The sequence below is a fragment of the Amblyomma mixtum genome, chromosome 2 (genome assembly GCF_055824585.1).
Source record: "Amblyomma mixtum isolate Tamu chromosome 2, ASM5582458v1, whole genome shotgun sequence".
Lineage (NCBI taxonomy): Eukaryota > Metazoa > Arthropoda > Arachnida > Ixodida > Ixodidae > Amblyomma > Amblyomma mixtum.
In genome coordinates, this window is record NC_143013.1 from 197,085,822 (window position 1) to 197,106,388 (window position 20,567).

At 46.6% G+C, this 20,567-nt stretch overlaps 1 protein-coding gene across 1 annotated transcript in view; it reads left to right on the plus strand.

Moving 5' to 3' along the window:
- Nucleotides 1–20,567, plus strand: part of LOC149362067 (neprilysin-1-like) — a 65,538-nt gene that overhangs the window by 37,424 nt on the left and 7,547 nt on the right. The window lies entirely within an intron of this gene.

Genomic DNA, 20,567 nt, shown 5'->3' on the forward strand with positions numbered 1-20,567 from the left:
TGAGCTACAACAGCAACGCCTCTATAGAGTCTGTTTGCCTGTTCACGGTCACGGCGGAATACTTTATTATTATTATTTATTATTTATTAGTTACCTGCATCGCCCCGCCGAGCATTACAGCAGGGGGGTACAAACTTCATTATAGGTATCAAACAATTATTGCAGTGCATGGAAAAATGCATCATTAGATTTATACTTTTTAAAAACATTTTTATGAGAAGGTCCCAAGTTGGTCTCCTGCTGACACAGTGCTACAGGAGATAGAGAATTTAAGGTATCTGTTGCATCACTATAGTTATCCAGAATTCCACGGCAGTTCCAGTGGATAAGAAACGCCATGATGATTTCGGGCGGGGGGGTGGGGGGGGGATGTACTGAGACCTTAGGTCTGTTCCTGTTGAGGGCCTGTTATTAAGGTGTTTTTTTTTGCGATCAAGAGAGCTTCGCCTCTGGAGCGGCCGAGGCGAGCTCTGACTTGTGTCCATCGCCTCAGTGGACACATCGCGGTGGAGTTCCGCGGAGAACCCGCGGGCAGAGGGGTTGCGGGCTTCTCCCGAACGGGGGAAGCCTTGCGGGCTGTCGACGTGGTAGCCGGCGGGCCCTTTTTCGGCGGTGGAATAGCAGCTCTCGCTGCGTCTGCCGGAGGCGCGTAGCGCCCTACCTCAGCCTCACTATATGTGAGATGTGGTGCGCCGCGCCCGCGCACCACATCGGCGAAGTTTGTGTGGGGTGTGAAAGAAAAAGTGCCTTGTGACATTGCATAACGCCGTCTCGCCTCTCTAAATGTGGTATTCTCTTTTTTCTTTGTTGTAATTATTTCCTTTTCTTTCTTCCCAACAGAGCAAGTTCTTGAATAAGCAGTGTGGTCGCCTTCGAAGTTTCAACAGAGTGGTGCGGCATCGCAGGCGTCTCATTGGTGGTCATTTGAGGCACAGTTAGCACAGGTGTTACGGCCGCGGCAGCTTTGGGAGCAGTGGCCAAACTTCTGGCATTTGAAACAGCGTCTAGGGTTGGGTATATACGGACCAACGGAGATTTTTTCATAGCCTACCTCGATTGACTCGGTCAGGGTGCAGGAAGCAAACGCCAGGACCTTGTGCTTTGTCGGAATCTCTTTGTTGTCTTTGCAGATTGTAATTTTATGAATATTGGTTACATTTTGAGGAGACAGTCCTTCAATCATTTCTTTCTCTGTTAGGTGCTGAAAGTCATTGTCTGAGATGGCACCACGTACTGTGTTCAATGATCTGTGTGGTGTGACAGAAACAGGAATATCGCCAAAGATTTCAATTTTTGCAAGCTTTGATATTTGAGTTATGTCGAACAGTTCGAGCATGGAGGTCGCCATTAGCCAATTTTGTGACTTTGTACTGAGGGCCCTATTAATCTGTAAGAACTCTTTAAACAAGGAACGGGGATATTTGTCTGGCAGGCTTTTCTTTTTTCTTTACTGTGGACGATGTGGTACTTTGGAAAAGTTGTCTTCTCTTTCTTAAAAAACGACAGCGACATCGGTCCGCCCCCTTTTGAGAGGGCGATCGTCGGAAAGCAGGGAGGAAGCCACAAAAACCATGTTCTTCGGCCATGGTAACAGCCACCCACCATGGAGCCCAACAAAGGGGCGGGACAGGAACTTTAAAAACAAGCCCTGCCCACGCCAGCTGTACACCATGCACTGCTATAACCAAATATGACGAAACCCAGGGTAGTTCGCCACACAAGTTCATCCCTAGCCGCCAGGAAAAAGGAAAACCAAAAAGGGAGGAGGAGACAGGAGAGTTGTAAGAAAGAGATAGGAAAGTGAAAGATAGAGGGGAGGACAGGAAAAGGCGACTGCCGATTTCCCCCGCTCGGGTCAGGCCGGAGGTGGCGTCTACAGGAAGCTGGGGCCAAAGTGGTGTGTTGCCTCCGCCGAGGGGCCTTAAGGGTCCAAACTCTCGGCATCGGCTCAACCACCAGGATCCCCTTTTCCCCGGACACGGCGATGCCACGCACGGCTAAGCGTGGGTGCTCGGGTCCGTGGTGGCGCACTGCTCACTCATTTTCTGCGGGGATGTCCCTGCGGATGCTCAGCAACCATGGTAACAGTGGTGTCACAACTGACCAGCACCTCCATGTAGCAGATGCCCCTGCGGGGGTTGGTTTGGTTTGGTCTATGGCGGTTTAACCCGTTACCCTTAAAGACCAACGGTTTTCTTGCCTTCGCATTACATGCCCTGCGCAAGCCCATTTCTTCCTCTTGATTTTGGCTAGGTGTTGTGTTGGGTTTAATGGCGCACAAGCAGCTAAGGCTATCACGCGCCAAGCTCAAAGTATAGGATATTTCTTTTATGCAGATTTCTGCTAATATGTGAAAAAATGGTGCAGAGTGTCTAAAGTTTGTTCTACTGAGTAATGAGAGAGGGAAGAAATTTTAGAACTATCTACAAGTAAAAGCCTTTAAGGAGGCCGGGTAACCTCATCAGCGGTCCTTGGCTGGGCAAGGAAATTGAGGTTCCCAGCCAATCAAATAAAGACCACAGTCTTCTTCTCGAGGATGAGAACAAGGCTGAAGTGTATTATATATAAAGCGAAGCAGTGGATAAAATATTAGTTTTTCAAGAACACCTGCTTCTTTTAAAAAGCTAAAAACGCAAGACGAGTTAACAATGGCATTTCCACTTAAGAACAACGCAGGGTGTAAAGGAATGCTTTCACTATAAAACTGAATAAAATGTTTCTTAGTTTTCCGAGGTCTGAACATGAGAGTAAAATATGGTTTATTGTGAGCTCGCCTCCACATCTTTCACAAAGAGGTTTGTTTTGTTTCGTTAGTAAGAAATTATGTGTAATGTGTGTGTGTCCAATGCGGAGACGACATAAAATTACTTCCGGAAAGCGTTCATGGTGCCTGCAGGTCTTTCATTCACCCATGACGGGATTTACCAAGTGCAGCTTGTTGTTAACTTCGTTGTCCCATGAAGCCTGCCATTTTCCTCCAAGTTTATTTTCAACAAACCTCATGCAGTCCTTCTGCGGTATGTTTACTTGTTTTACCTCACGACTGCGGGCAAGTGCGGCACATGCATCAGCGCTCTCGTTTCCGCTGATTCCCACGTGACTAGGAACCCAGCAGAACTTTATTGTACGCCCTTGTGTATCAGCTTTTATCACATTGTGTATTATGCTTCCTATTATGGGTCCGACTGCATTCTTGGGGTTTATTGATGTAATTACGCTGAGGGAGTCAGTGTAGATAACACTGTTCTTTATGCTTTTCTTCATTATTTGATCGACAGCTACCGCATTCTGCTGTGAAAATTGAAGCGCACTGGGGCAGCCTGACAACTTTCTCCCATTTACCTTGTATTAACGAACTCTCTACATAGAGTTCTGTTTTAGAACCGTCCGTGTAGAATTCGAAATAATTCTTGTATTTTATTCTTACTGCAAAAAACTCTTGCTGTATGTATTCCTGTGGGGTTTGCCTTTTGTGAATATGTTTTAGTGCGAAATCGCATACATAAGGAAACGTGTACCAAGGGGGCAACGGATCGAGGCTCCGTGCAACATCGGGGAGTGCGTCTAGTATGCTTGTTTCTTGACTTTTTTCCTCGAAGCGGAGGAGGAGTGGTCTGACAACTTGAAGTTTGTTGCTAAAGAGTATTCTGATGGGGATTTAGTAACTATGGGGTAACACAGATGTTTTGGTAGCGACCTTATTTTGAGTAAACATACACAGTTAAGCATTGTTCTCCTGTTGTTGAGAGGTGGCTCACTTGCTTCTACGTGAAGACTATTTACAGGGGATGTTCTCTACGCCCCAGTTGCGAGGCGCAAACCAAGATTCAGTACTGGATCTAGCTTTTTAAGGTACGATGGCCCCGCAGACCAGTATACTATACAACCATACTCTAAGAAAGAGCGCACTACTGACCGATAGATGTGCAATAGGCACATCCTATCGGACCCCCAGCGTTTTCGTGAAGGCACTTTAAGTGTATTTAGGGACTGGGTTGCTTTCTTTTTTAGAGCGTTTATGTGCGGTAGGAACTTGAGCTTTTTGTCGAAAGTTAGGCCTAAAAATTTGTGTTCTTGTTTTACTGGAAGTACGGCTCCATTTAAGCGCAGAGTGGGATCAATCTGCAGTCCTGTTTTGAGCGAGAAAAGAACGGCAACTGTTTTTCGCGCGGAAGACCTAAAACCATTTCTGTCAGCCCAGATTGCTCATTTGTTTATGGTAAGCTGTATTTGTCTCCCACAAGTTGATAAGCTAGAAGATGTGCATGAAATCTGGAGGTCATCGACGTAGACTGAGTACATAATGGACTGCGGAATTATTTTTGCTAGGGAATTCTTCTTTACTATCAACAATGTAGTACTTAAAATGCATCCCGGAGGCACACTATCCTCCTGGATGAAATTCTTCGAGATGGTAGCATCGAGACGAACTTGGAATGAACGGTTCGACACAAAGTCGCTTAAACATTTATCATCCTCCCGCGGATGCCAAGCTCTGCCAAGTCACGAAGAATCCCGAACTTCCATGTTGTGTCATATGCCTTCTCCATATCGAAGAAGACAGCAAGGCACTGTTGTCTGTGTATAAACGCCTCTCGGACCGTGTTTTTAAGGCGGATGAGATGGTCAGCTGTGGAGCATGCTTTTTTAAAACCACACTGGTGGACATCAAGAAGCTCACGGGATTCTAAAATAAACATTAACCTAATATTGAGAACATTTTCAAAAGATTTGGCTAGAGAGTTTGTAAGCGTTATAGGCCTGTAACTGCCAGGGGAGGTTGGTGGTTTTCCAGATTTTATGAATGGAACAGTAATGGCTTTTTTCCAAGCCGCTGGTACTTTTCCTTCTACCCATATTTTGTTGAAAAAATTTACCAGAATTTCTACAGAGGGTCCAGATAGATGAGACAGCATTTCATAATGAATTTCATCGGGACCTGGTGCAGTTTGTTTACCTATAGACAGTACTCTCTGAATTTCCTGAATTGTAATCAAATTATTGTAGGGTTCCTTTGTACTGCCTGCCGTAGGGAGCCTTTGTTTTTCGATTGCGTTTTTGTATATTAAGAATGACTGTCTGTAGTGTGACGAACCAGAAACTGTTGAAAAATCTTGACCCATAACGTCTGCTTGTTCTTTAATGCTCGTCTGTACACCGGGGTCTGTTAGAAGAGGAAGTGTGAATGGGGAGTAGCGGCCGTTTATTTTTTTAACCTGCTGCCACATTTTTTTTTATGTTATTGTGCTGTTTATGGAGGACACGTAACATTTCCAAGAGTTTTTTTCGGCATTACGACGTATACGTATATCGTACTTTAGGTTTTGCCTTTTTCAAACTTATGAGATTCTCGTGACTTCGATACCTACGAAAAACATCCCAAGCTTTATTTTGTTTTTTTTTTTCGCTATCCTACATTCTTGTGTCCACCAAGCCTTGTGGTTTTGGCGCACCCCGCCTGTGTACTGGGGAATAGCTAGGCGTGCAGCATCGATGATACACTTCGTGAGAATTTCATTTAGTTCGTCTACGTTAAGTGTGTCTGAGAAAATGCTTTCTAAACTGGCTTTTTCGCTGAATAATGCCCAGTCAGCTAAATGGAGCTTCCATCGTCGTGGTTTAGTTGGGAGAATGGTAGGTGAGGATGATAGGCTAATAAAAACTGGCAGGTGATCGCTCCCATAGGGGTTGTCTAAAACATCCCATTTAAAATCGTTAAAAACAGATCGTGAGCCAGAACACGTCTAAACAGCTCATTTTTCCAGACGTTTGGGAATAGTATGTGGCCTTTTCTGTATTTAAAAGACATAGATTATTTTTTAGAATAAAATCTTCGATCATCTGACACCTAGCGTCACAGCGTTCGCTTCCCCAAAAAGGGGAGTGAGCGTTAAAATCCCCTGCTACTAGCTATGTTTCTGGCAGTTCATCGATGAGTTCCTGTAGGTCATGGACTGTTAATGTTATATGCGGAGGAAGATACACAGAACAGATTGTTATGGTTTTGTAGCTGACAATGCTGACCGCAACTGCCTCCAGTTCGGTTTTGAGTCTGATCTCTTGAGCAGGGACGCCGCTTTAAACGACAATCGCGACGCCTCCAGAGAGTCTATTTGCCTGCTCGCGATCTCGTCTAAATGTTTTATAATGCTTCAGGATGTTCATATGTTGTGGACCTAGATTGGTTTCCTGGAGACATAAGGCTACGGGTGACATTGACCCTAAAATGTTTTTTTTATGGCATCGTAATTTCTCAACAATCCTCTACAGTTCCACTGAACTAGAAAAGCCATGTTTATGTTTGGGGTAGGGACAATAAAGTGTTTACTTATTTTCTGGGCCCGTTATGAGGGCCCTATCCTTCTTTCGCTCAAGAGAGCTCTTCCGCCGCTGTAAAGCAGGCGGGCTGGGGGTTAGATTCATCACCTCGTCAGAGGTGCTCGAAGACCGCGGGGAAAACGCGAGTGTGTGGGTTTCAGGCCTCCCCCGACGGGGGGAAGCCCTGCGGGATGCCGACCCATGGACCGGTGCTCCCTGCTTTGAAGATGGCAGGGCAGCTTTAACTGTCCCTGCCTGGGGCGTGGGTGACACTGGCTTGCTCGGTAAAAGTAGCCTCGACAGGTGCCGGAGTGCTGCGTGGTGCACCGCCCTACGCACCACATCAGCTAAGTTGGACTTTCCTGTGAAGGAGAACGTGTTCGTAAGTGCAAATCGCTTTCTCGCTTCTGTAAATTAAATATTTTCCTTTGTCTTTATGGTGATTATTTCTCTTTCTTTCTTCCAGGACCGACATGCCCTGGAGTACGCAGCGTGGTCTCCTTCACAGTTAGCGCAGCATAGAGCTGCGTCACTTTCCTCAGAATGGTGGTCCTTTGACGCGCATTTCGCGCAAGTTTTGCGGCCGCAGCAACTCAATGAACTCAAGAAAAGGAGAATAATTGCTTTGTGGCACAGATTCGGCCCCAGAGCGTATGATAGGGCGTTCAGAACACAGCTCAACAAATGGGCACTAAAGCACATTTATCATAGCATCTGATTGCTGTGACGTCAGTGCTGCAACCGCCGGAGAGAACATCGTGACACACTCAAGAATATTGGGAGGATCTACACGTAAGAAGCCCAAGCATGCCTCACCTTGTGCCTCGTTCAGATATCGTTCGTCTCAACGTCGAAAAGTGTATCCTTGTGCCCACCAAGCAGAGTGGTCTTTTCGCCATGTACCGAAACAAGTTACGCTATATTCTTGTTTGTTCAGGCCGGAAAATAATGATTTCGTCTGCAGTTACGTGTGCAGAGTCTTTCTGGAGGCGTTGCAGACGATGAGAGACATGTAGAAAAGCGCGCCTGCAGCGCTGCTAGTTCCAGCGACATCCACGACAGCGGTGCAAGTGAGCGGCAGGTATGGAAAGCTGCGAAACGAACTGGCTAAGAAAGGCAGTCTCGAGGATTAGGCAAACTGCGAAGGCAGATAGGCGCAATGAGCATCAAGTACAGAGGGCCAAATTCATATCTATAACCGCCGAATTGCGTGCTCCGGGCCGCTCGGAACTACGTGCGCGACGTCTAGCGATATAACGCCTGGTTCGAGACGACGGAGAGTAGGCATGCGTGGCCAAACTGATAACGCTGCCTGCCTTTTCGTGGCTCGCAGGCGGCCGCGGCTTTACCTCCTACTTTTGTCGTTAGTAGCGCTGATTTGCGCTACCGTCGGCGAAAGGGCATACGCGGCAGAGCGCACACCACTGGCTTCCTTTTTTTTTTCTTTTTGTGAACTTGCAAAGCTCTGGCGAGGAGCGATTCACCGCATCGTATACGCTCCGGTGTACTACATCGTCATCGCAGCTATGAGCCTTAGATAAGGGAGCGAGTTTTGGCATTTTGCGTTCTTCGGCAACTGCAGGAAGGCAGATAGAGTGTTTATAGCGTGCCATTGTGGTCCGGCCGCAGAAGACGACGACAGTCCCAGTACTCCTGCCAAGCACGCGCAGACTGGATTTGGTGGCTTTTTAACTGCAAGGCCAGCGGCGCGCTGTTCCGTTCCCGCCCGCCTGAGCGCGTCGAGCCGAATATATTTGTGGAGACCCGACGACGACTGGTGTCTACGATTCGTCTCCACATGTTCAATGTGCCGGGAAGCACAGTCGCCGTCAAAAGTAAATGGAAGGCGACTTTGTCAAAAAAAATTAATTTCTTTAAATCTAAAGCATAATGGTCCATGTTTGTTGATGAACAGTGCAATTCGCACAATGACAATTAGCCTGCACATATGTATTCAAGGATGCATGAATTGAGAGGGCAATGATTAAATCTTTTCGTTAATATTGCCTTCCATTCACTTTTGACGGCACCTGTAAGCGTAAGCGACGGGTTTATTTTTATCGCACTGTTTTTTTTTTTGCCTCATAAAAAATGCAAGAGATCACTGGCTTCTCATTTCACGTTGTATTATTTTTTCCACAGGTTTTGGAGGGGACAAACGAATAGCGGATTGGGGCTCCCCCAGAGACTTCTTTAGGCTCTCGATTCTCCTCGGGAGTGACTCGTTGAGGGAGCCGACGAGAGAAAGGTCATTGCGGAGGCGTCCCCACTCCCTTTCAATGGATTCCCACAGCTGATCTTGGTTGCTATTCGAGAGCCCCGATTTCTTGGATGGGCTTTCTTTTATCAGTCCTCTCTTGTTTTCTAGAATGTTTAGGTTGGGGCTTCTTGCAGGCCACGGAATAGTCGTAGCGCCAAGGCTTTCAAGAAGGTCTCCGACAGCCTTGGTTGTGTGCACAGGCGTTCCATCTTGTTGAAAGTGATACAACCCATCCGGAAACGGCCCATCAAGCACAGAAGGCAAGAGGACCATCTCTACCACCTCCGCGTAGACCTCGGCCGTCATACGTCCAGGAATGCGGTACAGGGGTCCTAGCCCATTGTAGCTGATGGCTCCCCACGCGCTGACTAAAACACGGCCGCTGCTACGCACATTCCAAGTGTATTTTTCTTCGTCCCTGCATGTGGTGAAATGGGGCGTCATTAGAGAAACCAAATTGTCATTAAACGTAATGATACCTGATGTGGTAGCAGTGAACGACAGGAGGCGACGAGAGAACAACGCATTGAGAGATTGAAGGCATTATGGTTCGAAATATGGAACGTCAAAATCTCCATCCGCGAGCTCGTTATGCTGGCTTTCCAGCTTTGTAGGTTTTCAATATGGCGTCGCAGCGCATCGAATAATACCTGAAATTAATCTAGTGTATTTTATATCGTCATAAAATTCGCGCACTGTTTAAGCTTAAGAATACAATTTTGTGAGGGTGCAGTATAAAAAGGTACCTAACGAACAATTAAAAGCGCGATTTTGACATTGTATATTTCAAATAACATTGTCGATTCTAAACACATAAAAATTGAGCTTGCATTATACATTCAGAACCTTCAATTTTGCAATTTATCATTTCGCCCTGAAACAAAAAATAAAATTAGTCATTTAAGTTATATATGCGTCGTTCATCTCTATTTCCAACGTAATTTCCACTGTGCTATACACAAGGGAGGGGAAAACCTCAGGTTGCTTGAGCCAACGTTCCGACAAGGGGACTTGTCTTCGTCTGCCCAGACGAAGACAAGTCCCCTTGTCGAAACGTTGGCTCAAGCAACCTGAGGTTTTCCCCTCCCTTGTTCATTTTGTGATCGCAAAGGACCATCTACCACACCCTCTCTCTACCATGGACTGTGCTATACAGTTTAACAACTCAGACTGCGCCCACCTACCTTTCACTGGTTTTAAAATATAAAGTTGGCAAATTAAAAGAAGCCGCCCTGTGCATTCGCCGACCGGCGAGCACATTGAAACACACTACAATCCTACCGTGCTTTTCCCGGCCGCCACACCCGCTTCTGCTGGTCCCAGCGTTTGCAGAAGGTGGCTTCATCGCTGAACACCGCTGCCCTCCAGTTTTCTGGTGTCCATTCCTCCACCACTGGTGCAAATTCCAGGCGCATGTCCCGATGCGAATGTCCAAGTTGCGTTTTCTGAAAAGCTATTCTACTTTTCACGCCCGCTGCATGAAGTCTTTTTTTTTCTCTCGTTCAAATTTAAGCAGCGCTAACTTTTAGGACGAATACACAGAGGACATGACAGGACGGGCGCTGACTCCAACTATGTTTATTGAACACGTTTTTCGTAGAACATACAAGAAAAGACGACCATGAGCGCATGCGCATCTGTGTCTGACCATAGAAGTAAAGGCCAAGAAAACGGGACGGGGGCAAGAGTAAAGTGAGGTCGCTTTCTTTTTTTTTCTCGAAGATGACAGCAAAGGTAGATTAAGGTGAGCGGAACGTATACTTCGTCCCTTATTTTCAAGCAATCTGAATTCGCTGGCATGAAGGGAGACAGAAGTGGTGCTGACACACATGTCGCCTCTTGTCTTGATAAAAAATGCTTCGGATAATTCCCGAGCTAATCTATCTTTGCTCCTGGTTAGAATTTTGATTTTGTCAAGCCGCGGCTCACAGTTCTGATCGTTTAGGTCCTTGCAAGAACGCAATGGGCGGGTAGATTCAGGCATGAGTCGGATGCGTTTTCCAAACTTCGTTCATGTTCCCTGGCACGTTCGTTAACACAACGCCCTGTCTGGCCAACGTATACTTTGCCACAAGAAAGGGGGATCTCATAGACCACACCCGTGGCACACCGGACAAAGGGCTTAGCGTGTTTTTTTCCACAGCCGGATGTTGCAGGGCCACTACTGCTGAATTTAGGGCACATCTTGGCCAGTTTACAAGGCGCAGAGAACACCATCGGAACGCCGTACTTGTTGCCCACCCTTTTTAGGTTATGGGACACCTTGTGGATGTATGGCATAACGACTGGTTTGGCGTTCCCGGGTCTTTCTTTTCTGCGTGTATTTTTTTGCCTTCCCTTGAAATTCTGTAGGAGTGCCTCGATCACAGCTGTCAACACGTGATCAGGGAACCCTGCTTTTCGCAGTCTTCCTACCTCGCCCCAAAAGCTCTCTTGCATCATGTGAGGACACGACTTAGCAAGTGCGGATTCTAGAGAAAGGGTCGCAATAGCCCTCTTAACAGTTTTTGACTGGGCCGAATCAAAAGGCAAAAAATCTTTCTTGGCTCTAGGGCGGTATAGCACCAGTATACACACTTTTCTCCGATCATGATGTTCAGGTCCAAAAACTGGAGGCGGTTAAGCCCCGGTAACTCTTACGTAAAAGAGAGCCCTTTTCCATGTTGTACAAATTGTTTTAAAATATTACAATATTTTAGAACAATTTGTACAACATGGAAAAGGGCGCCTTATAACTTGAGCTATAGCTCTTTGGAACATTGTCCGTCACATCTCGGGGATGGTTTTTCTGTGGTCTAACGTCAGTCGTGGCGCCATCGTCTGTGCCTTCACGCATCTGGTCTGTTTCACTTGCAGGGTGCGAAACTTCATTCCGGTTACCGCATATCTGGTCTTGTGTGTCCACTTCACCTCAGGCCCCAGTATGCTTTCAATAATCACATGCCTATTTTAGCATTTGCCGAAGAACGCAAAATGCCAAACCTCGCTCCCTTATCTAAGGCTCGTAGCCGCGATGACGATGCAGTACACCGGCGCGTATATGATGCGGTGAATTGCTCTCCTCGCCAGAGTTCACAAAAAGAAAGTAAAAAAAAAAGAAGCCAGTGCAGTTCGTTCTGCCACGTATGTCCTTTCGCTGACGGTAGCGCTACTAACGACAAAAGTAGGAGGTAAAGCCATAGAGAAACCAATATCTTTCTCTATTGTAAAGCCGCGGCCGCCTGCGAGCCCCGAAAATACAGGCAGTGCTATAAGTTTGGCCACGCATGCCCACACTCCGTCGTCTCGAACCAGGCGCTATATCGCTAGACGTCGTGCACGTAGCTCTGAGTGGCCCGGAGCACGCAGTTCGGCCGTTATAGACATGCATTTTGCCCTCTGTACATTCCGGAAAGCAGTACTTGGCCTGATAACAGGAAGGGTTCCTAGATGGTAACAAGGGCCCCGAGTGAGCTGTCGAAAATGCGCTCTCATAGAGTCGACACGAATGCATCTAGTAATAGAATGTTGACGAGCGATAACAGTTGTTGGAATAGAGGCACATTTCGGCAGGCCAAGACAAGCACAAAGAGCTTGCGCTTGTACACTGTGGAAGAAGTAAAAAACAGCGCAGCGACGACGGGCAAGACGGAAGGAAGAAGAAGGACAAGAGCTGACTAACAACTGAGGTTTATTGGAAAAAACACATGTATTAATACCCTCCAAAAAATAACCACGACGCATGCTACCCTGTTCTAATCATAGGAATCAAGATACTTTATCTCACAGTCGCAGAGAAGCACCGAGGCGGTGCTTACACACGTGTCACCATTCACGTGGATGCGATATGCCTCACACAGTTTCCTTGTTAATTTATCTCTATGCCTGCAAACAGCTTTTGTCTCATAGAAAAGAGGAGTGCACAGTTTCTTATCAGGGGAAACCGGGATATTATTCAGGGGGCAATCTCTGTTCTGTAACGCAAGGCTGGATGATGGGGGACCTTTTAACGAGATATTATGCTGACGTGGACAGGTGTTCACACAATTTCCGGTTTGGCCGATGTATTTCTTTAACTGTGTATTTCTTGATGTATTTCTTGAAAGAGAACGGTGTGAGGCATATCGCATCCACGTGAATGGTGACACGTGTGTAAGCACTGCCTCGGTGCTTCTCCACGACTGTGAGATTAAGTACCTTGATTCCAATGATTAGAAGTGATTGCAGGGTAGCATGCGTCCTGGTTGTTTTTTGGAGGGTATTAATACATACGTTTTTTCCAATAAACCTCAGTTGTTAGTCAGCGTTTGTCCTTCTTCCTTCCGTCTTGTCCGTCGTCACTGCGATGTTTTTTACTTCTTCAATATGCACCAACTCGCTCAGTTATCGGTTCTTCTGCAGTACACTGTGGAATGCCAGGGCTATGGTCTGTTTACAATTCCCAAGCCCGCGAAGGGTTACCGCAGAAGAACCATAGATAGCGAATAGTGCAGTTGTAGGATCGATCCCATTAACGGGCCCCGTGAATTTTCCGTGAGAAATGTGAGAACATGGCCAATCCCGCCAGTCTCTTTTTTCATGTACGAGATATAGTGACTAGACGAGAAACTATGCGACGGCTTCTCTGGTAAGGAATTGTTTTACTCTTACATCGTTATCAACCTAGCTAAGCGCGATGTAGGACATGTGCTTTTCTCATTTCCATCCAATGAACCCCGTACTGTGCCAGCTGGACACCATAGCCCCGCAGATTTCATAATCTCATCCGCCCACATTACTTTCTGCCACTCTTAGTACGTTTGCTCTCCCAAGGGATCCATTCCGTGCAGGCCCAGTTACCTGCACTAATTTCTTCTTAATTATCACTAGAAAATTATCAACTTGCGTTCGTTCTGTGACCCATTCTCCTCTCTCCTTATGTCTTGAAGGTATAACTAGCTTTCTCTTTCCGTACCTCGCTGCGCTGCCCTCAACTTTTTTCTTTAGCCTCCACGTTTCTCCTCTAAGGTACAGATCTTATATACTTGCCACTTGTGGGATATTGGTAAACTGCTATTCTTCACCTAAGAGTGCATACCAAATGCTCTCCGCCGCATTTTTAAGTGCCTAATTCTTAATTCTCGTGGTCAGAGTCAGCGGTTACGCCGTGTACTAAGTAGGCGCATTTCCTGAAAACCTCCAATCCTGCGCTGACTATCCTAAACCGTTCTGCCCTTCCAAGGCCACTGAAACTTAGTTTAGATTTTTCTATATCAATTATTAGGCCCAACGTTCTGCTCTGCCTGCCGTAAGACCTTGATCACGCTTTTGTAAGACAGACCTTCGGCTCCGGAATCTTCAGCGGCTGGCGCTTAAGGAAGAAAAGTGCTGAACGCTCAGACGCTCGAGCGTGCTCTGAACTGACCGCTGCCACTGGTCTGAATCTGGTCTGTACTGCAAGTTGTTCGCGACGCAGCGACTTGTAGGACGTTCTTTATTACACATTGCAATTTGTCCGCTTGGTACTTATAGCAAAGCGATGTCATCAGCGAATCGCAGATTACTCATGTATTCTTCATTATCATGCACACCCAACTTTTCTCAATCCAATTCTCTGAATACCTCCTCTAGATCCTCGGTGATAGTATAGCAGCCACCACAGTAGGAGCTGCGGGGTTCGATCCGCAGTGCCGCCTGGTATTCCCAAGGAGGTTACAAAAGGTACAAGCTTCCCAATGGCCCGCTGCTTGGCTTCTGAGATGTGAAATGCTTGGAAATGGGTCCTTCACCCCCACCCCCCTTGCTCATCGAAATACTTCGAGTCTTGGCTCTCCTTGACCAAAGCTGTCTTTGTGCCATTAAAATTCATTACCACAGACAGTACTGGAGGCATCGTGCCTACCTGCCTGCCTGCCTGACCAATGCCATATAGAAAGACAAAGCATGAAAATTTCCTCCTCCCCATGCGACCGAAGTCGTATGGGTGGTCGGCGCCTCCGTGGCGGATCGAATCGAGCGTGGACCAACCTTGCAAATGACTACTTCCGCGGATGGCTGTCTTTCAGAATTCACAACAACCGCTTGCTTCATCCTGACCTGCGATATAAAGCAAACCTTCCGTCTCATGATTACTTTTCGTGGCTCACAATAAATAACATGCAGCCACGCTCGTTTTCCAGCTAGATGCAGAACAAGAACGCTCTCACTGGTTCGTTCAGACGTCTGTGCCTCTCACGAATGATAAAAATCTTCTCCGGCAAACATTTGTTTTCTACCGTCTCAACAACAGGAAACGGTTGAAGAACAAGAACGTAACGAAGAAGACGAAACTGGCAGTGGCGCGGGACTCCCGCTAGGCCAGCGGCCATTAAATCATCTCTTGTCCAACGTTGATCACGCCTTATTCTCTGGCTGGCCGCCACGTAACAGTATCAAGCCGCTGCTCTGCTCCTGTCAGTGGAATTAGCCCCAAGTTAAAGCATTTTGGGGGTGAAAGATTGCAGCACGACAAGACCAAAAAGGAACAGCACTGGATGCAACACGGCGCTGCTTAACGCTGACTGTTCATTCGAATCGCCAATCGCAAACGCTCGTGCCCTTCATCTTAAGGAAAAACAAGGAAACACGAACCACCAAAAACCGGCCACGATGTACGCATACGCAGTGATTTTCGTACATTCCACACAAAACAACCGTGAGTGAAAGTCAAAAGCATTTTCTTAGTGTGAAATAGGGATGTATGGCGCTCCCACGCAAATGCGCTGGGAAAATGTGCGTGAGCACTGCGTCTATCTTGCAGTAAAATAAGAAAGCTCGTTTTCTTGACACAAGCGCACACAAACACAGTCTAGTCTAAAGGCTCTGTACCATCTACACTGTTCGTTTCCCGCAATATGAAACAATTGTTCTCACCAAACTGCTCCAGAAAGTATTTGCATTAGTTTTCCATGCAACCGCAAATACCACTGTGCGTCTTCCGCGCTGCTAAAAAAATTGTGTTCCATCAACCCGTTCAACCACCTGTGTCCACGAACTCAACCTTTCGCATCGCCTTATTAATGCAAAATGTAAAGCTAAGAAACACTTCCTTCATGTATCCTTTTTTAAACACAGCACACCGACATGGCACATAACTGTTAGAATCAACAATGTCCTGCCGCACTTATTCATGATTTAGAAGGTAAACCCTAGCTGAAAACACGCTTACATCAGAGGCTGTACAACTGACCAGAGGCATCAGAAGTGGAAGTGTGGTTAGAAGGGAGATAGCATGGAGGAAGGAAAACTCAAGAGAAGCCCTCGCGATCCCAGCCACACGCCAAAAACGGTGCGGGAAGTCACGCGCTTTCGCAAGGACTGCGGGAGTCTTTCATCGACGGCGCAGCCAACAGTAATGCTGGATGCAGCGGCGTCGTCTGCTTCAATGCTTGCTGCGCATGCGCAAGCGCGCCCAGACGGCGGCGGCCAAGTAGTCAGGGGAGCAGGGGGGAGCCGGCACCAAAAAGTGAGACCGTCCTCCATGGCAGATAGAACCATTTTGAAGGACCAACTAAGTAAGGATAAGGCATGTTTCACAGGGAGCACTAATATAATTATTAACAACGAAGAGTGCTTTGGTTATTTCTACTGCGCATGGAGTTTTTTGCAGATATGCCCATTGCGGAGGGCATGCCGAACGCAATCACACTAGAGGTGAAACAATAGTACGTCGCAACCAGACTGTAAAAAAAAAAACTTCTGACTGCTACGACTCCATAGTTCGTATTCCTGGCTTCTTCGCCTCCTTATTCTCGCATTTCTGGTAGTGTCTAGCTCACTTCTTGTTTTACCAGGCTACTCCCTCTACTTGATAAAGTTGTTAACTTCAATAGCTGCTTCGGCAGATACAGAAGCAGAACAACATTGCAGCCGACGAAATACGGGTGCCTCACCTGTGCCGCTTAATCTCATTGTGCGTTTGGGGTTTCCCTAGTCCTACCCGCTGACGCTAGACGTGGCTTCGTCGATGCTTTGCCGTTCTTTTTTCTGCATCAGTGCTTACAGGCGGCGTCAGAATGACCCAGCAGGTTCCAGAGAACGCTGTTTCTCTGCACTGTGGCTTGGTATTGTGCCCGTTGTTGCGCTGCTGTAGCTGAGCAAATATTAAGCGTGGAGGGGCGCATACAGCTTGAAGGGAGGTCATTGCACTTTCTGGCAGATGAAAGCATCCCAGCAAACCAAAAACCTCTAAGAGACGTCTAGCGAGACGTCTCTGAGAGGTTTTTGATTTGCTGGGATGCAGAATCGAAACCCATTGCTCCCTGGCAGTTTTGTCGTCTTGGAAGCGCACTTCGAATATTTCGGATATAGCAAGACAACTTGGTCAAGAAAGATATTCTTCCATTAGCGTTCGCACGCTTATTCCTCCGTCACATGGCAGAACATTCTTTCAGTTTTATACCAGCGACGAAAATCGATGGGGAAAGGGCGAAAACCGGGTGAAAAAAGAGATAAAAAACTCCTAGAGGTAGACCGTTGGACAAATAAGCTCTCAGTGCGCACATCTAAGGAAAATAGGAAATGGAGGACATGAATTAGCAAATAAATGCTGCCCACAGACAAGTGCGGTGAGCTGAAGAAAGAAGAAGAATGAAGCCTGCCGTTGTTTTCCACATACGTGCCGTTGTTTTCCACATCAGGTTCACGGGTGCGCGCATTCTATTTCGGCCTCTGCTCGTCATTTCCGCAGTTTTCTTGCCTACCAGAAATAATAGCAAGCCACACACTAATGCCCACCACCAGCAGCACATCCGACAGCACAGACCATCTTGAAACAGAAGAAGAAGAAGCCTGCTCGGAGATGCCTGCGTTGTCGAAGAGCCGTCGGTCTTCAGCAGCCTCCAGAATTGCGAAATCAGCAAGCTCGCCGACGCGATCGCGCCGTCGACCGAAGAATGAGACACCTCAGGCAGCGAGGAACAGAGGGGAAAAGCCAACTACAGCCAGGCGCACCGTTCCTGGCAGCGAGGCGGGGCGACAACCCAGCGGCCTCTGCCACGGGGGCACTGATTCAGCTCCTTCCTCTCCGCGGACCGAAGGGCGATGCTGTGCGGTGAGTTCGCACGAGGAGCGGGCACGGTAGTCAGAATTCTTCTTTTCTTTTCTCATAAACAATGTAGGCCTTCCACCTTCTCCCTGTGCGAAGTGGACAGTGCCCATTGCTTGGCTAGCACTCGGTCAGGATCCATGTATTCGCCAAAAATTTTCGGTTAGAACACAATATTTATACATTTATTTAAGCAACGGCACACAGGATACTTTGCACGATCTAGTTCAAATGAGTTCATCAGTGTTTGCAAACTACAGCGTAGTTTTTTCCTAAGGCAATATCATGAATGTATACGTCACCACACCGTCAGATGTCGCTCATAAAATACGGACGCAACGCCTGGTCATTTGAATTACGTATTTCATTACATACAATTCATTCACCCGCAAAAAGCTTATTTTTGAGGCGCATATCATTTAAGAAGACATTTTAATGCGGCCTTAATGCTAATCCATGTGAAACGCCTGAGTGTACAGTCTTTGTCAAAAGAATACAGCCCAAGGGATCTGCTTCTCAGCCCTACAGCGCGACTCCTCTTGCATACTGAGGGACAATATTCTCACCAAACAGGGAGCAACTTAGGTCCTCAACAGTCCCAAGCTTAGGACAGTCATATATGCTTAAAATCCCCGCCACACGCCTTAGAAGCAAAACCCTTTGGGCTGTATATTTGTGTCAAAGACTGTACAGGCGCGGACAAAAGTAAACGGTGCACGCAACCGTCTTCGAATATTTTTTACGCGTCACCTAATTGAAATTTCCAGCAGTGGTACGCGCATGCTGGTAGAGGAGGTTGGTGGGCTTTCTTGTAGACAAACAACGCTTCTTCATTACCAATGGAGAAAGCGTGATTGCACTTCGAACGCAATAGCGTGCTCCGTTTACTTATGGCCGCGCCTGTACGTCTGCGGAGGTCGAAGCTCCACCATTGACTTGAGCACATTGTTTCCGTACTGACAGGTGTTCTTGAATACAGTTAAGCAAGGTGTTGTTCTTTAGAGTGAGTTTTTGTCTGAGCAAACATTAGAAGTGACGAATGGGGTCGCATGGTTTTTCACAATCGAGAAAGACAAAGGCAACTTGGCTTTGCCAGTCTGAAGCTGTTGCTAAACAGTGAACTGTTTCTGTGAGCTAAGTTACGGTCGAAAAACCATGTTGTCTTGCGTCAGTTATTGTGTTGCCGGTCAGGAAGAGGGAGATGTGTTTTAAAAATTCTGCGTTTGAGGGATTTTCCGCATCTGCGGAGTGAAGAAATTGGCCAGTATGATGTGAATAGGGACTGATTTTTCGTTTTAGTTATCCACTCGGTTGGGAGTCCCCGCGCATGACTGTGATTTTTAGAATATTAAAGGATAGAGACCTAATTTTAGTGGCATTTTTTTCCTCTACAATGATGCGGAAGACAATATTATGCATGAATCACCATGTGGTATTGGCCTCCGACCGCTAAATAAATTACAATCAAGATTTTTATGCTGTTTAGGCTTCGATTTCAACAGCCGAACGATGTCTGTGACGTCAAAGTGTGGTTATGTCACGTGAGGCGTGCGAAAACTGCGATATAATCGCTGCTTTATCGTTTTAATTCACTACAGTGCTGAAGCCAGCCTTCCTCAAGAGCCTGAATGACAGCGAATGTAAAAGCAGCTAATGTATCGCAACTTTTTCATCCCTCACGTGACCTATAGCCACGCTTTGATGTCACAGTCATCGTCCGCCTTTTGAAACCTAATTAGAAGAAGCACGAGGAAGAAATTCGGTTATAAATTATTTAGCGCTCGTAGAAGAATACCACATGGTAATTCATGCATAATGATGCCTTCCGCATCACTACGACGACGAAAACACGCAAGCAAAAATTAGGTGTCTATGCTCTTTTAGGTTTAAATACTCAAAAGATACACAAAAAAGGTTTCGGAATGCCATCAGCTCCAGGTGATTTTTTTTAACGTCGAGATTGCTAAAAACAAAATCGTCTCAGGTGAACAAGGCGACTGCCAACGATATACAACGGGCTCGCTCACCTATACTTTATATTTCAGCCTATACTATTTTTTTCACCTATACTTTTCAGCTGTCATGGAGGCATTGCGGAATCAGGGTGTAGAAGAGTGCTATGTGAAAATATTGGAAGATATTTATAACGATTGCACAGCTACTATAGTTCTCCATAAAGTCAGCAATAAAATTCCAATACGGAAACGTGTCAGGCAGGGAGACACGATCTCGCCAATGCTCTTCACTGCCTGCTTACAGGAGGTATTCCGGGGACTGGAATGGGAACAGTTGGGGATAAGAGTTAATGGAGAATACCTGAGTAATTTGCGATCCGCTGATGACATTGCCTTGCTAAGCCACTCAGGACAAGAATTGCAAAGCATGATCAATCAGTTAGACAGGCAGAACAGAACGGTGGGGCTAAGAATTAACATGCAGAAAACCAAAGTAATGTTCAACAGCCTAGCAAGGGAACAGCAGTTCGCCATTGGTAGGGAGGTGCTGGAAGTAGTAAGAGAATATGTCTGCTTAGGGCAGGTAGTGACCGCAGATCCGGATCATGAGAGGGAAATAACTAGAAGAATAAGAATGGGGTGGAGCGCATATGGCAGGTTCTCTCAGACCATGAATGGTAGCTTACCAATATCCCTGAGGAGAAAAGTATACAACAGCTGTATCCTACCGGTACTCACCTATGGGGCAGAAACGTGGAGGATAACAAAGAGGGTTCAGCTTAACTTAAGAACAACGCAGCGAGCTATGGAAAGGAAAATGATAGGTGTAACGTTAAGAGATCGAAAGCGGGCGGAGTGGGTGAGGGAACAAACGCGGGTTAATGACATCTTAGTTGAAATCAAGAGGAAGAAATGGGCTTGGGCAGGGCATGTAATGCGAAGGCAAGATAACCGCTGGTCCTTAAGGGTAACGGAGTGGATTCCAAGAGAA